General features: G+C 41.2%; 1 protein-coding gene across 4 annotated transcripts in view; it reads right to left on the bottom strand.

The window, feature by feature from the left end:
* The window catches only part of plekhh1 (pleckstrin homology domain containing, family H (with MyTH4 domain) member 1), a 123,192-nt gene that overhangs the window by 42,760 nt on the left and 52,711 nt on the right, over nucleotides 1-27,721 (bottom strand). The window contains exon 1 of one of the 4 annotated variants that reach the window (XM_034235260.1): nucleotides 7,513-7,708. The exons of 1 other annotated variant lie outside the window; for it this stretch is intronic. The gene's annotated coding sequence lies outside the window, so the exon portion shown is untranslated. Of the gene's footprint in view, nucleotides 1-700; nucleotides 969-7,512; nucleotides 7,709-27,721 lie in introns of those variants that run through there. 2 more of the 4 variants (XM_034235262.1, XM_034235259.1) reach the window with 2 other exon arrangements.

The following is a 27,721-nucleotide window of genomic DNA, read 5'->3' as shown; positions in this document are numbered from 1 at the left end:
ACACACACACACACACACACACACACACACACACACACACACACACACACACACACACACACACACACACACTCTAAGAGCCTCTCCTGTAGCACTTCAGGGCTGGAGAAAGGCTTTGTTTGCATGAGTTATAGTAAGAGACAGCCCTAACCATACATTGTGGGACAGAGTATATCTTCTGTTCATGATTTAGCTCGGGTAGGTGTTCAGTAATAGCCATAGCTGCTGCTGCTGGAAGGCTCAGGGTGATGTATGGAGCAGAAGCATTTATCCAGATGCACATACTGATACTAAGTGCATGTGTGGCACTTATAAAGAAGCAGAGTTTCCTCAAAAACAAAACAAAGAATAGTGCTTCTTTGTGGGTTTTTATAGCTTTGATTAAGCTTTAATATGCTTGTGGATCTACCCCAAGGGCAAACAGTGGACAGTATTTTTGTCCAAAAAAGGCCACAAGGAACAGGTGTGCTAGCTAGACGCTTAGAAGGAAAGTAGCAACCGTAAAACCGTCAGTCAGCAAAAAAAAAAACTCAACCCGGCTTCAGACATCTCTGAAAACACAGCGACTTTAGTCCCAAACAACCTCCCGCGTCTACGTTCAATGTATGCCTCCGCATCTGCATTAAATGAGTGCGCGATACGGAAGAAGCGAAGAGATAAATGGGCTCCACAGCAGCGAAGTCCTTCACAGAAACTTTACCTTGTGACTTTGTTGTCTCTTCCTCCCCCTTCACTCGGCTTTCACAGACACCTTCCCCGGTAATTCGTCGCAATTCAGCTCATAACTTCCTCTTCACTCCGTCGACTTTCTCTCCGCTCTCATTGCTCATTCATTTCTTTTTTCTTCCTCTCAGGGTTTCATGTCTTGTGTCCAACCTCCGTCCCGCTGCTGCTCGTCCTTCGCTTTCTGTGCAGACTTCACTCTGAGCTCCATTCAACAGACTCATCCCATATTCCTTTAAAGGGCCCAATGCGGATCAGGTTTCTGCAGGAGTCAGGCCCCCTTGTGTGCAGGAGCTGCTGCTCAGGATATTGCATTTAGGCTGGCCCGAGTTTTTCTTTTTTCTCTCAGGATGTAAACACTGAGGATTTCTTTGAGCTGAAGGGAAACGTCTGTTGCCCTATAGACTCACACAAGAAACCATACCGCAGTTCATTTTATATTTGTATACTTTTACAACTTATACATAACTTTTCCACATCCCTTGGTCAGAATATTTCACATTCCTGCACAAAAACGTACAACTCTACCGCTTTCAAAACATCAATTTGTACCTACTTGCTTTATTATTTTCATATTTTATATTGTAAATGTTTCTATAATATGTTATGTCTCTTGACTTCTGCAATTATATTGTTGTTATACATCAAAACACCAAGACAAATGCCATGTATCTCCAACTTGGCAACACATCTAATTATGATGCTTTGACACATAAAATATCCCTTTGACCTTTCAGACATGTAAACACACAAAATAACTATAATTTGAATAACAACTAAAACAGTTCAATTAAAAAGCTATTGTGCATCACGTTTGAGAAGACTAATGTGTCTCTTCATTATGGCTCTTAAGGAAATGTTGGAGAAGCTGCACAGGTATTATACATCGTCTTATAACCATGTCTTTACAACATGTAATGGCAATCCAGCCAATAGATGTTTATATACTATTATGGCTACAACTTAATAAAAGCACATCTCCCTCACTTAAACAAAATCAAATCTATGGAAATGCAAATGAAGCAACAATACTCTAAACACATTTCTTAAGAGGGGATCTTTATGGTAATTTCAAGCAGTCAGTATCCCTATATCAGTGGCGGACTGACCATCGGGACGTTCGGGACGAAGCCCGATGGGCCGGTCCGACGATGTGGGCCGGTCGGATAAGTCACTAGCACCCCCCCCACCCCTTGACAATTTACTAGCGGTGCCAAAGTGGGCCGGTCGAGATGCCCGGGCTGATTTTTAGTCCCAGTCCGCCCCTGCCCTATATTACCTCTGATTAACAATCAAGACCACCACGATGCTTAAGCATTGAGAAGTCCAACTTTTGGGTTTTAAGTAGCCTAATTACAGTTTGTTTATTGGCAAGGCTTGCAGGCTGGGCTTTACTGGAATCAAATGTTGTTAAATCCCTATGTGGAGCTTTGCAACTGTAATGAATCATTATCTGGGTGGTAAAAGAATTGTGAGGGGATAATTTGGGAAGGTTTAAAACCACACCAACAAAATACAAGTGTGCTTAGGGCTCAGCTCAGTATCCTAACCCTTGTTCTCTAATACTCCCAAGGATTCCCTCAAATGTCAGAAACAGTTCCCAGTCAAGCTGTTTTAATCAGAAGTGTAGTTTAGAAACAAATGAGGCCTGATCAAAAAGGCAGACTTGTGGCCCTGGTGGGAAGATCGGTTTCTCCCCTTCGCACATCTCCATCTGGAACATTTTATCATGTCTGTCTAAGCGTCACGCAAATAAATAATTCGCCTATGTTTTTAGCGTCACATAGCATCAGACACTAAGTCACAGCAGTAAAACAGAGTGTAATACAAAGAAGGGAACGTTTGAATCTAATTATAATATAGTCTGAAATGGAAGTATGGCATGATTTATTTTCTTTTTTTCAGTTTGTGTGTTAATGTAACAAGCATGCAGTGGTTATGATGACACGCCCTGCTGCGTTCACTGACAAAAGTAGCACGAATACATGCATGAAGCCAGACAGAGAACACACAAATAACTACACATCTTATTCTCAGCTGCTGGTGTGTGCAAAAACTGGACCATGATACTGTATGACATGGGAAACAGGTCACATATAAAAGCCTCAGCAACACAAATACTCTGTTAAACCGCTTCAAAGGGCATCTGTGTATTTCTGTTTTCTGTTATTTGTTACAACAGACTTGGTAGTCTTATGAAGATAGCAAGTACGATTTGTCGGAGGTTCAGGCGAACTTCTTGGACATTTATAACAGGCAGATCTAATGCACATTGGACTGCCAGGACCCCACCCCGAAGGAGTTTCAGCTTGGACATTGTTTCCTAGAAGAATCCTCATCCAATCCTCCCACCCCATTAATATGTCTAATAGCATTTAGCACTCTGGCTGCATTCTTTGCAGTTCCCTTGTACACATTTGCACTCTTGTACATTAGTACTTGGTATTCATTTTAATTCCTTGCTCTTGCTCTGTGTTTCATTGTGCTGCTTTAAACCTGGTACACAATGACAATGCTACCATCCTGATGTTTAGCGATTATATATTTTGCCATGTACAATATATACATTTAGTGTGTGAGCATGCCTCGTCAAACATGTGCTTTAAAGTAATACATAGAAAGTACAGCTATTCTGTCATTAACATTTAGTGTCAGACATTGGGTAGTATGGGTTAAATGTTTGTGAAATGTCTTTAGGTGAACCACATCTGGTTCAAGCTTTATTTGAACTGTATTTAGTTAACAGCCCTTGTTATACTACTTAGACAATATGTGAAGTGCCACTTAGTTTACACAACTTGAGTGCCAATGTGAGACTATTTAGAGGCTTTATTTAATATTGACTTTTAATGGGAAACGAAGTGTGATTAAAGTGGTGATTAGAGCATTGTTTGTTCATTCACATCACTGATACGGGTCTTTAAGCCTGCTCAAAACTATCAGAAGTACCAAGTTGACTCTAATGGGTGTGGACTCCTCAGACTCACTGTAACAATGCTGAGGAACACCCTCTCTGCTGTGTGTATGAGAATGTTCTGATATGATAAACTGCACCTTTCATAGGAGAAATTCTTCCAAATTCCATCCTGGAAAAGGTCCGTTCTGGAAGTGGGAGGGCTGAGTTTACAGCGGGGATTTCATCGTTACAGCTTGTGAGGCTAAAGGCTCTGCCCTGTGTTTCACAATCAGTCAGTGCCTCAGTGCTCTCAGTCAAAACAACTGGTGTCAGGCCTCCATGGTTTATATGCCTATTCTCGGGCAAGGCTGCCAGTGCAGTGAGGGGGAGGCAGGACAGAGGAGAGGGAGCTTAAGGCCAGTTTCACCAAGTGTCTGCAGATTAATGTGGGCTCTTACAGTGGTTTAAACTCCAGAGATAAGGTGTGATGACCCAGACTACGACCAGGTCACTGAGCAGAGACCAAACTTTCCTCATCTTAAACTAAACGCAGAACTGAAATGAAGATACTCTCAACCCGTCTGATGTTATAAACTACAGGCCTGTCTCTCTCCTCCCGTTCCTGTCTAAATCACTTGAACGCGCTGTCTTTAAACAACTCTCCTGTTATCTCAATCAGAACAACCTTCTGGATCCGCACCAGTCTGGTTTCAAGGCAGGTCACTCCACAGAAACTGCTCTCATTGCTGTCACGGAGGAACTGCACACTGCCAAAACTGCATCCCTCTCCTCTGTCATCATCCTGTTGGACCTGTCTGCTGCATTCGACACGGTGAATCATCAGATCCTCCTTCGCACTCTCCAAAAGACAGAGTTTCTGGCTCTGCACTTTCCCTCCTCACCTCATACCTGAAAGACCGTACCTACAGGGTGACTTGGAGAGGGTCTGAGTCCGACCCTTGTCAATTAACTACGGGGGTCCCTCAGGGCTCTGTTCTTGGTCCCCTCCTCTTCTCCTTGTACACAAACTCGCTCGGATCAGTCATTAGCCCGCATGGTTTTTCTTACCACTGCTACGCTGACGACACCCAATTAATTCTGTCCTTTCCCCGCTCAGAGACCCAGGTCGTCGCACGCATCTCTGCTTGTCTAGCTGACATCTCTCAGTGGATGTCTGCTCACCACCTCAAGCTCAACCTTGACAAGACTGAGCTGCTCTTCCTCCCGGGAAAAGATTGTCCAACTCTTGACCTGACAATCAACATCGGCACCTCAGTTGTTTCCCCGACTCAGACTGCAAGGAATCTGGGTGTGACCCTAGATAACAACCTGTCCTTCACTGCAAACATCGCTGCTACAACCCGCTGCTGCAGATACACGCTTTACAACATCAGGAAGATACGTCCCCAACTGACTCAGAAAGCGACTCAGGTTCTGGTCCAGGCTCTCGTCATCTCACGCCTAGACTACTGCAACTCCCTCCTGGCTGGTCTACCTGCATGTGCCATCCGACCTCTGCAGCTCATCCAGAATGCAGCGGCTCGTCTGGTTTTCAACCTTCCTAAATTCTCCCACACCACTCCGCTCCTCCGCTCCCTTCACTGGCTTCCGGTAACTGCTAGAATCCACTTCAAGACACTGGTACTTGCTTACCGTGCTGCGAATGGATCTGGCCCTTCCTACATCCAGGACATGGTTAAACCGTACACCCCAGCGCGTGCACTACGCTCTGCATCAGCCAAACGACTCGTTGCGCCCTCGCTGCGAGGGGGACCCAAGTTCCCATCGGCGAAAACACGTGGGTTTGCTATCCTGGCTCCAAGATGGTGGAATGAGCTCCCCATTGACATCAGGACGGCAGATAGCTTGCACATCTTCCGGCGCAAACTGAAAACTCATCTCTTTCGACTCCACTTCGAGCGTTAGAACGATTAACGAAGCACTTTTATACCAATAAAGGACTGGATTACCTAAAGCCAGTTGAGTAGCACTTGAAATGTTTGGCTCTATGAAACCTGATATACTTATATGATTCTGTTTTCTTCAAGGTTGTGTCTTCCTGGTCGAATGTACTTATTGTAAGTCGCTTTGGACAAAAGCGTCAGCTAAATGCAATGTAATGTAATGTAATATGTCATAATTCTGAAGACTTGCAGACAGGTCAGGTCGAGAAAATAATGTCCATTATATCACTCTATTTCCCCCATTCACAATATCTCTTAAGAAAAGGCAATATTCAATATAGGCTCTTATACACATATACTATGAACTGAGCTCATCTATGACCAGTTCAAATAATGTATACTTGGTATTCTTCTTAATAACTGACTCTGAAAAAGTCTGGTACAGTAATATCCTATATGTCTTGTAAAAAAAGGACCAAATCCAACAAGTAATTGATTCTACAAGCATTTTCCGTGTTGCCAAAGCCTGACACAGCCTATGTTTAAAACTATCAAAAACCCATCAGTGACAGTGATCAGTGAGGGACAGAGTTGTACTGGCTGTAATGTGCCTTCAGTATGAGGTACATGGGCAATGTTGTTCATTTTGAGTCAATGACACATACACGGTCTTAAATACTTTAAAGAAACGCCAAAACCATGACTGAAAATAGTCCCAAAAAGCACTAACGGTTAAACAACATTTGCTAATAACTGCAGTTCCCAGCAGTTTAAGGAACATATTTAGAGTTTATTCAAAACTATAAGTAGGTATTTTTGCCCTGTTTCTAGAGATTTACATCTAATCGCATTGTTGATTTTTTTGGGGGATTTGTTGACTGAAACAGAAACATAGTAATGGCAGCTGTATCCTATTACTTTCTTGTATGTATTGACACATACAGTATTGCTTAATTAGCTGAGCTCTACTTCTAGTTCTTCTACTTTTTACGCCTATTTTAGATTAAAATAAGATGCTACACTATGACATACATACAGTATTTGATCCATACCTGTGATATCACCCTCTCTCTTGAAGTTTTCTGTTGTATCTCAGGTGACAGACTGGACCAATGTATAAAACACATACAGTCTTACAGTCTGTCAGTTTCATAAAACAAGTCTTCTTTGTGGACATAAGTGAGACAGCGAGACAGAGGTTAGACATTAACGTAGATTTGTCAGGACTGTTTACTTTTCAAAGTCCCATTCACCACAATAAAACGAGGAAAATCTGCTTTCAGTTTTCATTCACTTCACATCCAAATGGAAACGCTGAAGGAAAATCTCAACATAGACTCATTCATTCCACTCGCAGTTTAAAGCCATCATTTGAGCCAACACAGCAGTTGAAAGAGTTTTTCTGATGAGTTTGCATGCTTTTTTTTAATTGCTGCTTTTATTTGAGTGTTGACTCTATTTTCTTGAACAGAGGATGTTTTCAGAACTTTGAGTTTAAATTGACCTTGTTTATATAAAAAAAGAAGCGTCCCACAACATAAATGAAGACGTCTGAATTCAGATGTCAAAGGTCGGTTGACTGTCTTTTGACCCGAACTCTGGTTAGAGGCTTCTCCACGGCTGTTGTTCGGCCACTTGTCTTACCCCTCACAGCATCACTGAAGCAGAGCATTGTTCCTTCCTCTCACATGTTGACGGCCCTCTTTAACCACTGGAGACTTTGTTAGGCTAACAAATAGGTCTCCCTCTCTGATGTCCTTTGAGCATTTTATTGCCATTTGGCCAGCCGCGCTGGAACCACAGAGGGAGTGGAGCATGATGGGAACTCCATATAAAAAGAAAATAAACCAAACTCACTTTAACAGCAACATTGTGAGACAGAGGACAGCAGCTCGGATTAGAGATGTAAAGGATAACATGTTGGACAGTGATGGGGGGGGGGGGGGTGAACATACATAATTAGTTTTTATGGCGGAAAAAACTACTCACCATTTCATTTTTCACCCTCTGTGATAACAAGACCGTTAACTCCTCTCCCCTTTGCCTCTTTATCCTCTGTATTTATTTTTCAACGGCGTGCTTCCTCCTCTCTCCGTGTGTGGTCTGCTTGATGAGCGACAGTGTGGCTCCAAGTGAACAAAAGCTGGTGTTGCAGGTAGAAGAGAGGTCATCTCGCTTCTGGCCACTGCTTGGAAAGGCAATAGCAGAAACACAACTCAAACACCACACTCTAAAAATACCTGAATATATCTGTCTCTTTTCCCTCTTAATGCTCCGAAATGTTCCCAAATATAGTCTAACGGTGTGTGTCTGTTTGGTGTTGAGCAGATAGAGTACAGTTGATTTTGCTGTGGCTGAAATCAACGAGAGCGGTGAGAGTGAAGCAAAACAGTGAAGTTGCACATACTGTATGTGTAAAATTGATTGCATACACACATGCTGTAAATGCACTTCTGTTTGGAACAACTGCTTTAATAATACAATTAAATGTAATCTTAATTAATTTAATTCACATTGTCATTCGCTTTAAAGGTGAAAATGTTGCTTATTGTGTATAAAACATGGTTAAAATAACCATATTTAAGTCTGGGTAAATAACCCAACTGTATTATACAAAATAACACTAGCTCAAAACAACCTTTGCTGCTGTGTTAAGTTGCACCAGTATTATGTCAGTATATTGACTCAAACATGGCCCTTTTTTCAAACCAATGATTTGTTTCAGCGTGCATACTGTTGGACTGTATACTGGCATGTGTTATAGACATTAAAGCCAGGGTTTGGGATGTCAACATCATCGGCAGCAATTGGAAAAAACATATCTGGTGAGTGCTGTAGAGTGACTGTGGAGGCAGACAGTGTGAGTGTGGTCAGAGCGTGATCCTTAAATGACAGGTCCAGAGAGTGATGACTGTTTAGCCGCTTCACAATAACACTCATTTCATAAAGCTGCATGTTGGACTGCACGCACGTGTGTGCATCTCTAAAAGACATACGTGGGTCTGCAATGTGTAAACAATAAGCATGTGTGTCTGTGCAACCCAGTCTCACGGCATTTCGTGTTATAATCACGAAATGTAATCTATTGATTCGTGTTCACCAATACGATTTTCCCATTTTTTTGTGACACACAGAACGATTTCAGCAAGCAATGCATTTCTATTGGTAGTATGTTTCGTGCCTGCACCAAATAATAACAAATTAGAAGGAATTTTTTTTTTTTTAAATACAGATTTCAGTATTCTGAGCCCCATTTATTTTCCTCACAGGCGGCAAAAAAAGTCAGACATTATACAATTTAAAATAAAAACAATAATCGTGACTTGATATTGAGTAAGAAAATGTTTTTATGAACCACACAGCTTCCGGTCTTCCAAGACCCTACCGGACAAAAAGACGTGGTGCAGGCACGAGACATACTACCAATAGAAATATACATTGCTTTTTTTTAAAAATCAGGCTGTATGACACGAAAAAAAGGGGGAAATCGTGTTGGTGAACACAAATCAATAGATTACATTTATTTCGTGACTATAACATGAAATGCCGTGAGACTGGGTTGGTCTGTGAGTGATAAGCCTTGTAAAAATCTATTTAACAAAGCAGAGTCACGTGGTCTTGCATCATATAGATAGGTGATCCAGTGAGCAAATCTCAGCCAATCCACAAACCACCACTCCGCTATTGTTGAATACAGTTATCCAACCCGACTAAAGCTGTGAAACTAGCCACGTTCACGTGCTGCGGTCACAAAAATCACAGCAACAGTCAGGAAAGATTTCACTCTGACAAGCCCAGTGTCATAAACAATACTTTAAGAGCTCTATCCTCTTATTGGATTATGCAATTGGGAGTTTGACTTTCCTTTAAGAAAACATACATGTGCCGCAGAGGGAAGAGTTCAGCGGCGATGCTGAATAGCATTTAGATGAGGAACATTCTCACCCTGCAGCCGTGGTGGTCTCATTTATCATCAAGCTATCCCTAAAAAGATAATACTGTATGCAGCTGTTTCAGGGCAGAACGCTTAAAGGAACATTGTCCTCATATAGTGTGAAGCTTTAGCTAGCAGCTAGTTAGCTTAGCTTACCAAGAAGTCTGACAACAAGGGGAAACAGCTAGCCTCTGTCTAAAGCTAAACAAAAAGAACTAAAAGCAACTCTAAAGCTCTTAATATGTTGTATGTAAGTGGTTTTATGTGCTGAATTATTTCTTTCTCAGGACCAGTAACTTCCTGAAATCTCTGCTGGTTGTTCTCCTTTAAAATGCTAAATTGTAATTCTGACACTTTTTTTCCGTACGACTTCTAACATGAAAGCAAATATGTGTCAAACATTTACAAGTGATCTTATATAAACACTTCTGCTTGAATGAGGAGACAAGAAAGATGGCTAAACTAACTGGCTACTATAGTTCTAGTCTAATAATGGTACACACTTCACAACTAACTTTCCACTGCAGGAAGTAAATACGTGTTTTTGAAGTATCTTTACAAGAAGGCCTTTTGACTCCTAGGAGCATTTGCACAGAAATGGTAAATACTTGAAACAAATAAATGAAACACGTCTATAAGTAAGACACTACATTCAGTGTCCTTACTTAAAGGGGAAGAAGAGCAGGCGCAGTGCACTGAACCAAACACTGTTGTTGTTTGCAGGACTGTCAAAACAGAATGAGTGAGAGTGAGTGGAAGCGTCCGCTCACACACTGCAGGCAACGAGTGGATCTCTATCCATCATGCTGATTCCCAGAGACAAAACAGTCAACACCGAGCACAGACAAGATCTGTCCAGGCACAATACACTCTCTGTTTACAGCGGGAAACCGTGAATCAAGTGGGAAACAGCACAAGGAGGCGAAGAATGATGGAGTGAGATATTTCAGAGTGAAATTCCAGATAGCGTGCATAATCTGTGTTGTGAAATTTGGAAAAAAAGCACTGGAAAAAAAAGGGTGGAGGTAGAAAAGCAGGGCGTTTTGCAAACAGAGGATGAGGCAATGTCACATGATCTTTTGAAGCCCTACGGATGGGGAGCTGTGAAAACTCGGGGACAATGGAGAGTATGAGAGCATGAAATGGAGAAAACCCAGCATTGTAAACGATGACTCTGCAGCCTGAAGTCTCCGCTCCTCTGGGGGGGGGGGGTGGGGGCTGCCCTGTCCGGCGACTGGCTGTCAGCCGCAGAGTGAGAGTGGTGTGCATGAAGAGATGATAAGATCCAGCGTCTCATTTTGACCCAGGCAGACAGGATGTGAGGGTGCCATCGTTTTTTAAAGAAAAGCATCAGCATGAATTCAATGTTGGTGTCATTTAAATCACTTTTATGGGTGCTGTTTCTTTCCAACTTCTAACTTTATATGAGAAAAACATATGCTCTACCTAAGCAAAAACGCTTTTAACACACAAAAAGTCCTGCGTTTTAATAGTGTAGAAATAAAAGTACTTTACATGTATCAATGCATAAGCAACATTTTCCTTTTGTAGCTGCACAAGGTAGAACTCATTTCAAGAACTTAAAACAGTCATTTCAGTCCAGTGGTTCCAAACATTATGGCCAGGACACCTTTAAAGAGTTACAAGATACACCTGGATGAATCAAATAGGAAGCAATTTGTAACTTATCTCTTATCAATGAATAGTTGATAATGTGCCTCTTTGAGCCTAAAATACATTGACATTCTGGGCAATGGAGCTATTTGCTATCTGACGCGCGGGGGAGTAAGTTGACATAATCACTACCATGATGTCTGTTCATAAAATATATTACTCAACTCCATTTCCTCTGCAGGTCCTCTGGGGATGCCTGTGTGAATACATCTGTCGTTGGTGCAAAGGTGAGCACTAACAGAAGGTGTGAGGCCCACACACACCCTCTTACAACCAACGCATGAACACACTGCTTTCCACTGTATGTGACACCTGTTGAAAGTGGGATGTCTTTTTAGAAGAAGACATAAAAGAGTGTGATTGCCCTACAAAAGAATTAGCATTGAGACATCCTTGTTTTCTAAAGGGGCATCACACATACCACACACATGCTAATAATAACAGCGTCTTGATTTGGCATGTAAGCTTCACATAAACACTCTTTTAGCATCTCTGCCACACATTCCCAGATGCTGTTGCTGCAGACTGCTCCTCGTCGCTGGTGGTTTGACGTGTTGACAGAGCAGAAACAGCTGAAAATGACCTCGTGAAGGGAAGCACATCCCCAAACCAGACGTTTATAAAGCTGTAAATCGCCTCGGTCAGTCAGCGCTGAGAGGTGTTTGTTATCAGCCAGCAAACCTCTGCAGAGGAGGAGAGGAGACACTGAGGGCGGCTTTGAGTAAACACATACCAAACTGACTTTGTTGTTCAAGGATCTACAGGAGAACCACGCAGGACTTCAAGAGACCCAAACACACTCATACCCTGCACCCCTCACCATGTACTCGTGGTAATGTAAATACCTTAATGTGGGCCACTGTAGCCGACTCCAACAAAAACTTTTAAACACAATTACTCGGTTTATGATTTTAAAATAAGTTAATTTAGAAGAGAGTTTACAGACAGCTAGCCGCTCTGTGAAGCTGTAATAAGGCACATCTGTACCTGGAGCTGTATGCTAACCTCATTATGCTTACAATGACAATAGTAACATGCTGATGTAATGTGAGCAGGTATAATGTAACAATCTTAGTTTGGATGTTACAGTACCATGCTAACATTCGACAAACAGTACAGCTTTGAAGTAGTGAGAATGCTTTTTGTTTTGGAGCTAATTAATTATAAACCAAAGTACTGATGATGGCCTTCAAAGAAAAGGCAGGGGATCATTACAGTTATTTTAATAGCTTAATACATGTATACTGTAGATGTCTGTACTAAATTATATGTCAATCCATCAAAGACATCTTTCCTAAAAAGCAAAACTGTCAAACTCATACCTCGTACCAGATGAAAAGTCGGAGGATCATCAAAATTATTCTGATCCATCATCGACCGAATCTCATGTCAATACTTGTTAAAATAATCAGTCAGGTCCAAATGTATGAGTTACTCTCCCTAAAGGCTGCTACTATGGCTTTAAATAGTTGTTGTGTGTTTATTTATTGATAGGAACGAGGAAAATACCCTTAAAATTAGATCAAAATTCACCAGTTGACTGTTTCGAATGTGTGAGAAATCTATGCTCATGATAGAAATATAAAATTACAATAATTCCGACCACCCACACACAACGAATAAAACAGCTTGATAAAGGTGCCAGAGATGAAATAGTGCCTAATAAATGCAAACAATGACTGCACCTAGAAATAAAATAACAAAGTTGTGAGTTTAGTGAGTTGAGTGCTGAACCTCGAGTTTAATAGCCAATGTAAAAACCATCAGCTCTGTATCCTAATAGTGTTAGATCTTCTTTAACAGGGGAAAATGTGAGAAATATGAATTATGTCTGGTGAGAATGATCCAACAAACACACACTGTTGTTGGCCTCATCCCACCTGGACCGTCTTTTAATACGTCGGCTCGTTTCATCTCAGTGAGCGGAGAGCTGACGTCACCTTCACGGAGGCAATGACTCTGACAGCATTTGGGTGCAGAGAAGAAGAAAAAGATAGTTTCAGAGGTGAAGAATGAAGAGAGAGGAGAGGTGGAGTGGAAGGAGGTGGTTAAGGAAGACAGATGAGTGAGGAGAAAGGACTGAGGGAGGCAGAGTTAATGGAGGAAGAAAAAACAGAGTGTGGATGTTAGAGGCGGGGGGGAGTGATGGTTTTAACAGAGTAAAGACAGCAGTATAAGGGAGGAATAAAAAACTGCTCTCTGCTACACAGCTCAAGATACAGACCATATGGTGTTTGGCTTAATGTGTGAGACTTTAGCGAAGCTGACATAGAAAGTGCTCAAAAGGGAAGATGAAGAGTTAAAGAGACAGATGCAACGGGAGAAGCGTAGGGAGCACAGATTTGACTGTTTCAGTGACATGCTGTCCTCTGCTGGACAGTGAAGGAGCTGCACATTATGTCCAGTCCTTTTTCATTTTACCACACGAGACCGCCAGATCTGCAGCCTCTCTATCACGAAAGACTCGAAGCTTCTGAATAAATCCAAGTAACAGAAGAAAATCAACGGGTTAAAGAATCGATTGAGTCCAACATTTGTAATGTTCATTTGAGGTGAAAAGCAGCTAGGAATCAGAATGTGGTTTGTTGCCAAGAACATTTTCACATACAAGGAATTTCCTTTGGTGGTACAAAACAGTAAACATGAAAATTATAGCAAGAAATACAAACGTAAGAAAAAAGCAGATAAAATACATAAAATAACAAGAATAAAAAATGTTAACATGATTTAGTAAATACGTATTGTATACTTGTATTAAATAAGCACTATTCGGTTTTACAAGTAGACATTTTGTGCAGAAATGTGCATAATATTAACCAAGTGCTTTTGGCAATGTGAAGTGAAGAAAGTCCAAGGAGGTATTTACTTAAAGCTGAATATTGAGGTACTTTTTCCATTTCCTGCTACTTCATACTTCACTACCATTTCTGAGGTGCAAATGTTATACTTTTTACTCTACTACATTTATTTTGAATACACATGCCTCATCCCTTTGTTTCTCAACCTCTCTCTAGTTACTTTAAGGCTTCAAGATGAGATAATAAGTTAGGTGGCAAATGTAGTTTATATTTTGATTTAGCTGTCCTTAAAAACATACATGTCTCTCATATTTATAACCAGTGATTATCCAGATAAGTACTAGCCATGACTGGAAAACTGATTTTGATGTATAAAATCTGCGGAGTGTCCCTTAAATACTGTAAGCACACTTCCAGAGGCTTTTTGTAGGTGTTGCCTTTAGATTATGAATGTTGCCTACAGTACTAACAAGCTAATAGGATAGATGCCCGACATGCACTTAGTCATTTGTTTGTTTGTCAAAAGGCTTCAAAGTAAAACTCCATAGAAGTGTCACCAATCTGTGAGAAATGTGAACAATCAGAGGCAGACTTACTTCATAGCTATGTGCTATGCCCTAAACTACAGAACTTTTGGGTCGCAATATTCTCATTCTTTTCAAAGGCATTTAAAGTCCAACTACAACCAGATCCAGTGTTGGTGATACTGGGCACATCTGAACAATGTAACACACTTAAAAATGCACAACTTCATCTCCTGTCCTATGGTCTCCTGTGTGCAAAGAAACGTATTCTCCTGATATGGAAATCAAAGGATGTGCCCAGTTTTAAAGCTTGGATTACGGCTCTGACTGATACTCTGCATTTAGAAAGAATTTGATATATCCTAAAAGATAGACTGGGGGAATTCGAAAGGATGTGGGGTCCAGTGGTTTCATTTATAAGAGGGACGGTCGGCTGAAATGCATTGCACAAACAATCGTTTTTTTAATGGCTGGGTGGCACTGCTCGGGGAGGTAATCTGGGCTCATCTGCACCACTTAAGTTTATTTATTTATTATATACTATTTTGTATGTTCTTTCCCACTATGATTAGGTATGTCATTAAGCATGCTATTCCTGTCATGCTATGTTTGTCTTCTATGTTGAAAAAGGGAAGCATGATTTCCACCCCAAGTAAGTCTGTACTATTGCTTACACTTGTATGCTTCTTCTCAAAAAAAAAAAATTTGAATAACAAAAGCCTTCAACGTTTTTGAATTCTTTATCAGAATAATGTGAGATGTATTAGATGTCTCCATTACTGTCTCTCATCTTCAATTATGGAAACAAAAGCAGCGCTGTTTCTGTCCCGGACTGTAACGCACTTAGATGTGTCGTCATGTTTCTGAGTTTGATGTTATTTTTGTTCTCCTTCCAGCAGACCACAGACCGGCTTAATCTGTTTGACTGATCAATGTCACTATTTGAACAATTTCTATAATTGTATGTTCTTTTTCCTTCTTTGTTTTGGAAAAATGTCAATTGGTAACCCACGGCATCATGTTTTCCACATAATATCTTATGTTGAAATATATCTTGAGTTATTTCGTCATTTTAAATTAGAAACGATTCAAGGTTAAGGCCTTAAGTGCATTTTATACCGACTGCAGATGCTTTTTTATGGTGCAGACATATTGCTCAATGTAGCACTGGAAAAATATGTTGTACAGCTGACAAACACAACAGTTCTGTTGATGGCCAAATGTTCTGCTCTTTGATGGCTTTGGTACACACGCACACACACACACACACACACACACACACACACACACACACACACACACACACACACACACACACACACACACACACACACACACACGAACGAACATAACAATAGAGTAAATAACACCAGACTCTTGAAACAAACCCCTTCTGCTGCACCCCTCCTCCATTTCCCAGAAAACGTCCTTTTAAAAAAAGACTCACAACACTTGCAGCAACAGATGCTGCCATAGCTAAAACACACTGACACAGTCAATTTGTCTCATGTCAGTTTTTTGTCTTTAATCTACTCCCCCCTCCAAAAAACCCAGTCCAATGCCTCAACCTTCACCTCATGAAAGAAGCAGGGTGGCAAGTAGTTGTCTAAGACAGTTAGAGTTTCTGAAAAGGGGGTTGTTGAGCAGTTACACGGGACAGAAAGCGTCCTTCAAGTGTGAGCAAAAGGGGTTGCCAAAAGGTCCCGACCCCGATATCGGCTTCTTGCTGGGGGTTTGCATCCCGAAAAAGAAAGGGACAAGACAATCGAGCACTCTCTCTCCCTGCGCTCAGCCTCCTCCCGCCGCTCCTCACCCGCAGCAACGCCACATCACATTGAATAACGGACACTCTGATCAAAGGCGAGATCCAGCTCTCTGTCTCTATCGCTGTCGTACTCAGTCAACTGGAGCGAAGGATGGAGGCCATACTGGTTATTCAGTTCCTAGTATACTGATTAGGACACAATGGGGCCTCATGCTGTGTCAGTTATGTGTGTGTGTGTTAAAGCATCCTTTACTCCACTATATGCAGACACAGTTCACATCGCTCTATGAGCATGACCCTATAGCAGGTGGTGTGAGGGCCACTATTTGGGGCTTGGGCTGGAATCTGTTCTGGGCCAGCTGTGGAGACGCTGACCAACGGCAAGGACTGCCTGGTGAAATGCTACTGACTAAGGGGAAGACAAGTTTAAAGGGTTAGTAGTTCAGATAGTTTGAAGTGGGGCTGCATGAGGACATATTCCCATCGTCAGTCAATTATCTACAGGCGATTGTGGTGGGCATCTCAGTTTGGAGAAGCTACGCACTGCTATGGACGGTGCAGTAGTTCAAACATCTAAATAAATCAAAATTGGTTTAAGCATATATGGTTTAGAATATTTCAATGCATGACCTTGATGTCAGACTTGGTTACTCTAAACTGGTCAACCACCATCTACTGTAGTAATGAACAATGATGGATAAGAGCCTCCTAACACTTTCAAACAATCCAAAATATCTCTTGAACTGCGAGAGGGACTAAAAGCCTTTATCTTACATGGATCTTATGGGTAAGGTAAAGGCATTTTAATTTAGAACAATTCATACAGTATGCATTGGACTCTTAAAGTAGCCTTCCATTTGTAGAAATTTGTAGGCAGAAATATTTTTAAAAATACCCAAATTGTAACGAACCGGAAACATACTTTGAAAGGGAGGCTGTGGCTCATGTCGTTGTGTCCTTGGGCAAGACACGTCTCCCCAAATGGCTCTTGTGGGGATTGTCCACAGTATGGACAGTGTTGGGAAAGTTCACTTTCTACATGAACTAGTTCAGTTCACAGTTCACACATTTTAAAATGAACTAGTTCAGTTCATAGTTCATAATTCAAAATGTTGAACTAAAGTTCATGGTTTCAAAAATGAACTAATTTATAGTTTATAGTTATTTTTTCAATACGTTGCTGCGAGCTATTATTTGTCAAAATGATTGCCACAACCCATATAGAACCACAGACAGCAATCAGAATACTGGCATTTCCATAACGCTTTGCTGCCGCCCATTCAGTCCACACTAGTAGCAGCTGCAGCTTTCATCTCTACAGTATATTTTCAAAAACATGAGGAAAAACGTGCTGCTTGAATGGTCTTTATTAAGTATAATAATCTAAATATACTTAAAGAACCAAAAGTGAAAGTAGTCATTGTGCAAACATATAACATATAAACATGTGCCGACATAACTCTGTACTAACACAACACGAGGTAGGAACCAGGCTGAGGTATGAAACTAAGGTTACAGGCAAACGTTAGATTTTTTCCGTCTGAGTCAGTACTGACTTTAACGTAAAACTCTTTTAAATGCTGATACGCCGACGCCGTAGAGTCTGACTCTGAGCGAGTGCTGCTGCAGCTGCTCTCGGCTTCGTCCATACTAATTCATTCATTCATTCAATGCTCGCCGGTTGCGCGGTTCCACATTGTTTGTTGTGAGGAGTCTGATGATGTATATTTTAGTGCGACAGCCAGGGGTGACAGGCGCGTACGCATCACAGGCAGCTTGCTGTTGCCAGATTGGGTGGTTTTCCGCATTATTTTGAAGCCTGTTTACGGTGTGTTTTAACTGGGTTTTCGGCTGAAAGGCATATGAAATCTGGCACACTTTTGAACGCCGTTATAATACAGTGCTGAGAATGAACGCACTTTTGAACGCCGTTATACAGCGCTGAGAATGAACGCGTTCTCAATTACGTTCATCTAGCGGAAATACAGTACGTTCAGTTCACGTTCGCCCAAAATATGAACGCGTTCATGAACGATCGTTCATTGAACGCGTGAGTATGGAGTGAGTGTAAAGGCCGCTACACACCAACCTGAGACCAAAGAACGCGTACCAAAGAACGCGTACCGAAGGCGTCCCGACTTTTACGTCCGCTACGCCGCCCGCCTACGAACACTCCGCAAAGACTTCAGTTGACGAGTGGCAATAAATGTCCTTACCAGCAGGCAGCGGTAGTGTGTATCTATTCGTCATTCAAAAGAGGCAACAACCGGAAGACAGACTATACACCGAGAGAAGAAGAACAGGCTGCGTGATATAAACAAACATTTTCACTCTCTCTCGTCGATCGAAAACATGTAAACATAAAAAAGAAACTCTTGCGTGCGATGAAAATGAAAAAGATTAATCGTTTGTTTTGGTCCCTCACTTCCGCTTCGCTTCTCGCTAAGCTGAACAGCCAATCACAGTGATTTCTTTGTCCCGACTTTCTCTGAACTCCCGCGGCCGATTCAACATGTGTAATCGGCCGTGAAAATGTGCCGTAAAGAGTAGGGCGCCGCGAATGCCCGACTGCCTCTGACGGCCTCTGACTCCCAAAATCAGGCTGGTGTGTAGCGGCCTTAAGTAACTTTGGATAAAAGCGTCTAACACAGGGGTGTCCAAACTACGGCCCGGGGGCCAAATGCGGTCCATTTTTAATCGACCCTCAGCAAATTAAAAAAGTATAATGACTTAAGTATAATAAACTTGTGCTTGTCTTATATTGTACTTCTTAAATATATATGTTCAAATATATTACACAGTATTCATGTGTTAAGCCCAATTTTCAAATAAATTCAGTCAATTAAAGTTGAAAACATGTTCCAACAAATCTAAGTTGATAATAAAAAAGCCCAATAACACATTTACATAACAACCTTGAAATATACACTTCCTATTTCCTCTTATTATAAGCAATCTGAAGCTTCTGTTTTAAGGAATGAGCTGCTAACATGGAGAGCTGTGATAGAGGCTTTTTGTTTTCTTAAAGCATATTCAAGTATCAAGCATCATTGACCTACATTGGATTGATTTTTCCAACTTATATCTGAACTTAAGAGGCAATATACCTCTCCAGGGAGTGGCCCAGCCCTTCGTATATTTTTCTGTATGTGGCCCTCGGGGAAAAAAGTTTGGACACCCTTCGTCTAACAAGTGACATGTAATGTAATGCAATGAAATAAAGCTGAATTAACTTGTATTTTACATAAAAATCCTGTAGCCTAAAAAACAAATGTGTAATTTGGTAGCAACTTCAATACTGTATGGGCAGATACAGTACATCGTAGAATATCCACATCCGTTAGGTCAAAATCGGAAGAGGAGGCGGTTCAGCTGGAAATATTTTTGTTTTTACAGGGCTGGACGCCACACAGGGCAGCCAGTGTCTCCCTCCTGCTGGGAGTTTCCTCTTAGCACCTGATCCAGCACCCAACATCTGTCCTGAGTTAGCATGCTAACAGTCGTACCCAAACCCCTGGAGCCGGCCAACAAGGGGCCGAGGTAAACAGATCCCCGTGACACACAGACTAATGCAGCCAGACGGCCCACAGGAACGCCTCACATGTTCCTCAGAGGGAATGCAAAACATCTTGCAGCACCTCGGAGCGCCGCAAACATCTGGGCTACAGATGTGGCGTCAGCAGGAGAGAGGCTGCTGTACGTTCTGCATGCTCGCCTCTGTGCTGGTGTGAATGACTGACTGTATTTAAACAGAACACATTTTGTATACAGAGGCCGTGCACACGTGTACGGTGCTGGAAAGTAACTAAGTACATTTGAGTGAGTAGTTCTATTTTTTGTATATACTTTATCCTTCTACTTCACTTCTTTTAAGAGGGAAATATTATACTTTTTACTCCAGCATATTTATTAGAGTTTAGCTTCTTACAAAAATATTATCATCAAATGAAATATTTTATATCGTCGTAGGTTGCGGTACACAGCACTATATTAAGTTATCCAATCCAAATCAATCCAAAAATATGTATTACATATGATTCTGTAATGGGCCATTCTGCATAATGATTACTTTTACCTGTAAGTATATTTGTATGCCAGTACATTTGTTCTTTTACAGTACTTGCATGAGAGTATTTCTAACCTGTGGCATTGCTACTGTAAAGTGCATGATGGGAAGACTTCTTCTACCACTGCACGTGTGTCTATGTTTGTAAGGAAATGAGCCGTAGCAGAAGCAGCAGTCCAGTGGAAGAAGAGGTCAGAGGCGTAACTTCACAGCAGAAAATACAATCAGCCATTGAGAGCTGGATGTTTTTAGAAAGGCGTGGAGGCTCGACACATATGAAGGAAGAGGAGTCGATTCAGGTCGGTGAAAGAAAAACACATGGACGCAGATGTTCTGACCACTACATACACTCTCTGTAAAAACACAAAAAGAGAAGAAAATATGAAGGAGAAATGACCAGGAAAACCTACATGTATATGTCAAATAAAAAGAAGCCCCGTCCTGTGGCTTTACATCATAACAGCGAGTCTTTGTATGATGTAATACCGGGTTGATCCTCAAGAAGGAAAGCGTTCAATTTAGGGGTGCAACAACTAATCGACTTAATCGATTAAAATAATGACCAAATTAGTTGCCAACTAATTTAGTCGTCGATTCGTTGGTGACGTCATCACGTGTGTTTAACGCGGCGTTAAGCTCCAACGTTATCGGTCTTTTTATCGGTACTGGAGACATTTAAACATATATGTCATATGCAGGGCCGTGCACAGGTACGGGCTAATGTTGCCCGGGCAACGGCCCGTTTGGCCTTTTTGGCTGACCTGCCCCGCTGGAGAGAGCGAGAGTTTGTTTTTCTTTTTTCTGTTGTGGCCGAATCAACATGATAAGCCCACAATTAGTATTGTAGCGTCCCGCTGCGGGAAACACACTTTGTCAGCGCTGTCATCTGCCGGTGCGTTAAGACCAGAGTTGGGTGTAACGCGTTACTGTAATAATATTACTTTGTCGGTAACGGAGTAGTGTAACGCGCTACTTTTATAATTCAGTAATCACACTACAGTTACCAGAGGTGTGGACTCGAGTCACATGACTTGGACTCGAGTCAGACTCGAGTCACCAATTTGATGACTTGAGACTCGACTTGACAAAATCACAAAACACTTATGACTCGACTTGGACTTGAACACCAATGACTCGGGACTTGACTTGGACTTGAGCCTTCTGACTTGAGGTGACTTGATCATTTAATTCAGAGGTCTCCAACACGCCGATCGCGAGCTGCCGCTAGAAGAGCAGACTCCCGTTGGGGAGAGCAGAATCTTCAGCCGCTCCTACTCTTGCTGAGAATCCTTGCAGGCAGGGGCGGGACTTTATTTAGTAGGATCATACCATTATGTGAAAGAAGGGTGGGGGGCTCAGCAGGTGTAGTGGTACAGGCCAGCTGCACAGAGCGACGGGGAGACGGATTTAAATGCAAGTGCGTCGGAAAAAGTCAAGAAATTAGCGAAAACCGAAAAAGAAGCAGCATCTGGCTGCTTTTCAATGATATTGGAGAAAGCAAAGCTGAGTGCTGGATTTGTAAAATGAAAATAACCTTTTTTGGTTACTTTTATTTTGGTAACCACTCAGGATTTACTGTGAGAGGTGGGAGAAGTTCAGATCTTGTACTTGAGTACAAAAGTACCAGAGTGTAGGAATACTCGGTTACAATAAAAAGTCCTGCATTCAAAATGTTACAAGTAAAAGTACAAAAGTATTAGCATCAAAATATAGTTAAAGTACCACCTGCAGAGGGATCTAGATGCAGGTGTTCTCTTCCCCATAGAGACCGCCTCGCTGCACATTATCCCTTGCATAAAGATAGATTGTGGGTCCCTTATAACATGTTGTACACAGTGGAAATAAACATTCTGGTCACCTCAACATCAGGGATCTTATACATTAAACTCCTTCTGAATCAAACCGTCACGGTAGCCTTACCTTATTGTTCCCTCTTAAGATAGAAAAAACACGTTACTTTACCAGCAGAGAGAACATTGATTATTATGTGACTAATAAAGAGCAGTTTGATTATTAAGTATTATTCTGTTGAGCGATGTCATTACATTTGGTGAAAAACACATAATGACTTGTTTATAACTCGTTGTGTCAAAGTTTAGGACTTGGACTTGACTTGAACTTGCCCATCCTGACTTGAGACTTGACTTGGACTTGAGCGCAAAGACTTGAGACTTGACTCGGACTTGAGCGCAAAGACTTGAGACTTGACTCGGACTTGAGCGCAAAGACTTGAGACTTGACTCGGACTTCAGCGCAAAGACTTGAGACTTGACTCGGACTTGAGCGCAAAGACTTGAGACTTGACTCGGACTTGCAAAACAATGACTTGGTCCCACCTCTGACAGTTACTAACATTGCCCCGACACGCGTTACTTCGTTACTTACTAAAATCAGTAATAATCAAACCTCAACAAACACCTGCAAAGAACACATGCTAAGGTGAAGCTAACGCACAGCTATTTGTTGTTTGTTTATATCACGTAGTCTGTTCTTCTTCTTCTCTGTTTTCCGGTTGTTGCCTGTTTTGAATGACGAATACACACTACCGCCGCCTGCTGGTAAGGAGAGTTATTGCCACTCACGCATGCGCAGTTCGTACATGCTCGACTGAAGTCTTTGCGGTGTGCTCCTGTCTGGTTCCAGTGCAACACATGGCCAACACGCAGGAGAACACGCCGACGCAACAGCGTGAGCAGAGATAGATAGCAGGAGACAGAGGACAGCCATGGTCAGATAGGAGAACATTCAGGATCTGGATCAGTCTTATGCGATAATGGAAACTGAACTAAAGAGAACATTTGAAACTTTAGCAGTCTGCGTGATCTGCCTGCAGGGAGGGGCGGGCCGGCCCTGCGAGTAAAGTAACGAGTAAAGTAACGAGTTACTTTATGTAGAGAGTAACGAAGTAGTGTAATATATTACTTTAAAAAAAAGTAATATGTAATATATTACTTTTTTTTAGTAACGACCCCATCTCTGGTTAAGACCACCTCAGTGTCGGATTTTGGAAACTTGATTTTGAGTTGTCTCATGGCAGTTAGGGTATAAGGGACAAACCAGGGGACTTTACTTCCTCTTGATACCGTCGGTTATTTACAAAAAAACACCTAAATAAATAAGTAATTAGATACCTTACCGTTACAACGCTCATAAAGAATGTTAAGAATAAGAATAATGCGTATTGAACTGGTTTTATTAATTAGTTAGAGGCCCTATTTTATCAGTAGGCCTATGTCTGGACTGCACAGCAGTTACAATGGTCTGGCAAACTACATTAGAACAGAATTGTCCCCATTTTGTCTTTAATAGTTACTAACATTAGATATTTTAATGAGATATGGACCGCAAAACAAAAAATTTCCCATGTCACCTTAGCTTATTTTGTTATGAGATGATAATGTGAATTACTCTTCAAATGAGTTAATGTAAAAATCGTTTGGTTTATTTTACATCAAAAACAAGTTACAATTTTCAAAAGGTCTTGTGTTTTTTTCCGGGGGGAGGCCCTTTTTCCAGTTAAGAGCAATAGCCCCTCCAAATGTCTGTGCACGTCCCTGGTCATATGTATTATTGCGGTCTTAGTGTCGCCAACTCGTTTCTAATATGCAAAAAGACAAACAAATGCGTCTATGGTGTATTTGCGATCTTTCCAATTCAGACGAGATCTCTCTCTCCCGTCTGTGTGCGAGGGGGCGCGGCAGTTTACACACACACGGCTGCTACGTGGAGCAACACACACACACACACACACACACACACACACACACACACACACACACACACACACACACACACACACACACACACACACACACACACACACACACACACACACACACACACACGGCGGAGAGAACGCGCTCCAAAGTGTGGTTAAATGTTACCCGTCTTGAGGTGGACAATGCTCGTTGCCAATAGTGCAATAAGAGTTTAGCATGTAAGGGCGGTAACAAGAGCAATTTGTCTAAACATTTAGCAAAAGCGCACCACATCCAGACGGAGGAATGCACCGGGTTCGACTGTCTTTCTAGCAGCTCTGTAGCCCCATCCACGAGGAACGTTTCCACGTCAGGTATTATGTATGCTAGCAGCAACACACAGAGTTAACTACATGATACAAACATGGGTTAATGATTAGAGGTAACTGAGTTATTTAGTTTGTTAAAGTTTTAGCTATTCTGTTCACAATTATGTTATCACATTATTTAATACGATTTGTTAAAACATTGTTGTTTCTTTTGATGTGAAATATTATTTATTTAATTTAAATAAAAAGCAACGTTCATTTTGTTCACAATTTGTTAAGTTAATTTAATAATATATGTATTTTCGAATCAAGTATTAATCTTTATTGTCTTCATTGTTAGTTTCCACATGCCTAAAACAACCTCAAGCTAAATCTAAAAGCTGATGGCTAAATAAGAGCGCTTGAGAAATTGTGTAAGGCATAATAGTCCGAATAGTCGATTAATCGTTTCATTAATCGATTATCAAATTAGTCGTTTGTTGCAGCCCTAACTTCAATTTGAGGAAAGTTTGTGCGCATGGAGGCAACTGAGGGAATCATGGAGTTCATGGAACAAGCTCAGATTTGTTTTGCAATGTTTCACGAGTCAGGGTAATAGTTAGCAGCATTAGCTTCATCTGGAGTGACTGTTATATGAGCGTGGAGAGCAACGGGATCTAATAACTCATGACTCATCTCATGACTGCAGGTGGCTTCAATAGCATCAACATCGTGGTTGAGAGGAGACAAGAGTTGATTCAAGGATTACTTTAGCCTTTACAAATCAAACGTAATTTTGATCTCTGTCTGTAAACACAAACTGAGTAAGATTGACATTAAAGACTTTTTGAGAAAAGGTCGGTGAGGGACAGTCAGACAACATAATGTCTTCTTGTTTGTCAGGTTACAAATGTAAACTCATCTTTACATAAGAGACCAGTCAATCTGAGACCACATTGCTTTCCTGTTGTGCTCCGTACATTAGTTTAAGTATCATTATTCCTCAAAGGCAGCTTTATCACATATGCTTTTTTTACACACACAGGATACAGTTTTAATGGGGTCTGCGTCACAGGGGTTTTCCTTGTTGTTTTGAATTTGATTAGTTACATTCTGTTGCAGCTGGTTTGACATTTTACAGTTATTCACTTTCTTGGATAGATTAAGAAATATGAATAATAGGATTCTTATCTTTGTCCTTTTAATATTAAGTTACAACCAGCAGCGGGTTATCTTAGTCTAGCATACACACTGAAAACAAGGGGCTAATCTAGGTCATTCAAAAGGTTAGTCATACAGAAAGTCAGATTGTATCTTTAGGAGAGCCAGGCTAGCTGTTTCTAGTCTTGGAGCTAAACTAAGCTAACAATATTTAGCGCTAATTACAGGATCGATTTCTCGGCGTAAAACATAGTGTGTATCCCATAATGGTAGAGTATTACTTAACCTGTTAAATAGTACAGTTTGCCTGTGATTTACGATTTGTTTTAAACGTTTCTCTTTTATTAATTGGATCATTTTACAGTATAGCAACGACTGCTGCTGCATATCAGACAAGGATTCATATAGTTTTGATTTGTTACACTTATTAGTATTAAAATAAATATTCCTTTTGTAGAACTTTTTAAACATTATTTCAAAGGGTTGGGTACAACTGTCAATAACTCACGTATATGTTACGCAGGCCAACCTAAACATGTTACGTAATAAAACAAAGGAACGTTTGTGTTAAGAGGTAGGACCTTTAGCTCAGGTCATGTCCTATAAAGTGAGGAAGTGAGAAAGCAAGCGGGGCCTTAACCAGCCTTCATCCCAGACAGAGTGCAGTGCTGCTTCTGTCCACTAGGTGCCACTTGTGCTCTGTCTCTGCTCCGGTTCACAGCAGAGATTTCCTAACGCTCTCCAGAGGAGTTTAAAACCCTACGCTCTGTGAACTAATCAGGTTTCTGCCTCAGACTCATGACCTCCACTAACACAGATATGATGAAAGCAAAGACCAAAACAAAAACAAGCACAGTCTTTTTTTCCTGAAGTAGTATAAATGCAGAGAAATCTCAATCTTTTCCACCCATTGACTTACAGTAAGCACAAACCCCACACACTGTATTTCCATGCATGCATATACATGTATACACTCACGTCTTATGTACTTTCCTATGCATTTACAGTATTGTGTTTCTGAATACATGCCACAGCTTGCCTGAGGCGTACTTCCTGGCCCGGATGAAACACCTGTAGGTCTTATGAATGACTGGAAATCTACTGGTGAACCTTCCAGGCATTGTTGTTGTTGTTGTCCTGACATCACATTAGGCTACTGTTTCCCTCCCTCTCTGCAGGACGTTTATTCCCCAGAGAGACACCAGGGCGGTGCTTAAGAAGTCCTGAGGGACACGGAGATGAGAGCAAGGTAAACACATTTAAAGGAGGCTGTAAAAAGACAAGAGCCTGGAAGCTGCGGTCGCAAAGTGAGTCAACTTGCTGCAGAAAAAGTTCCACGAGCATCGTGCCCAAAATCAGTCACGTAAAAGTGATAAAGGGAGTTTGTTTGAGCGCCAAACTCCTTCCTAGTTAGATATGTTTCTCTTATGAGAATTTAAAAGGTTGAGTGGGCTTTGTCATATTTGAAATTCAAGGGTACACAAAAGGCAAGGATTACAAATAAACAATCTGAGTAATTACTTTAGTACAGAAGTAACTAATTGTAAGGTAGCTGTATCAACTAAAAAGATGATATTATTTCAGTGTGGCGGTAGAAGCTACAGTTGCAAATGCTTATAGCTTAATTTAACTGAAAGACTGCAAAACTGGGATACAGCTAGCCTGGCTTTGAACAAAATCTGCATTTAAAAACTCAATTAACTGTGAAATTACATTTTATTTGTTTAATCTATACTGTAGATCCAGTTTAACCCCTAATTTTAAAGCTACGCCAAGTTAGCCGGCTGCTCGCTGTAGCTTCATTTGAACAGAGATAAGAGAGTTGTATCAATCTTTCTAAATGTAGGCAAAATCATACGAGTAGCCTTTATTTTTAACAAAGGCTACTCGTATGATTTTGCCGTATGATGTTTTTAAATGCAGATTTTGTTCAAAGCCAGGCTAGCTGTATCCCAGTTTTGCAGTCTTTCAGCTAAATTAAGCTAAGCATTTGCAACTGTAGCTTCTACCGCCACACTGACATAGTATCATCTTTTTTATACAGCTACCTTGTCAGCTAACAAATGCTTATTGAAACTTAAAGGAGAGTCACAACATTAGCACATAGGGGTGAATGTCTCTCTCTTTGTAGCTCTGTTTTTGGTCTCCACCATCTCCTGAAAGAAATGTTGGCCCCTTTAGCTGTTAACCGATCCACTATGTTCAACAGCAAGGAGCTAACTTTTTTTCTTTTCATTTTTGATTGCCGGTGTTGCTACGATGAATGACAG

Source organism: Gymnodraco acuticeps, unplaced genomic scaffold (genome assembly GCF_902827175.1).
Source record: "Gymnodraco acuticeps unplaced genomic scaffold, fGymAcu1.1, whole genome shotgun sequence".
Lineage (NCBI taxonomy): Eukaryota > Metazoa > Chordata > Actinopteri > Perciformes > Bathydraconidae > Gymnodraco > Gymnodraco acuticeps.
Note: the sequence above shows the minus strand (reverse complement) of the source record. Positions and strands in the feature narration are given on the sequence as shown.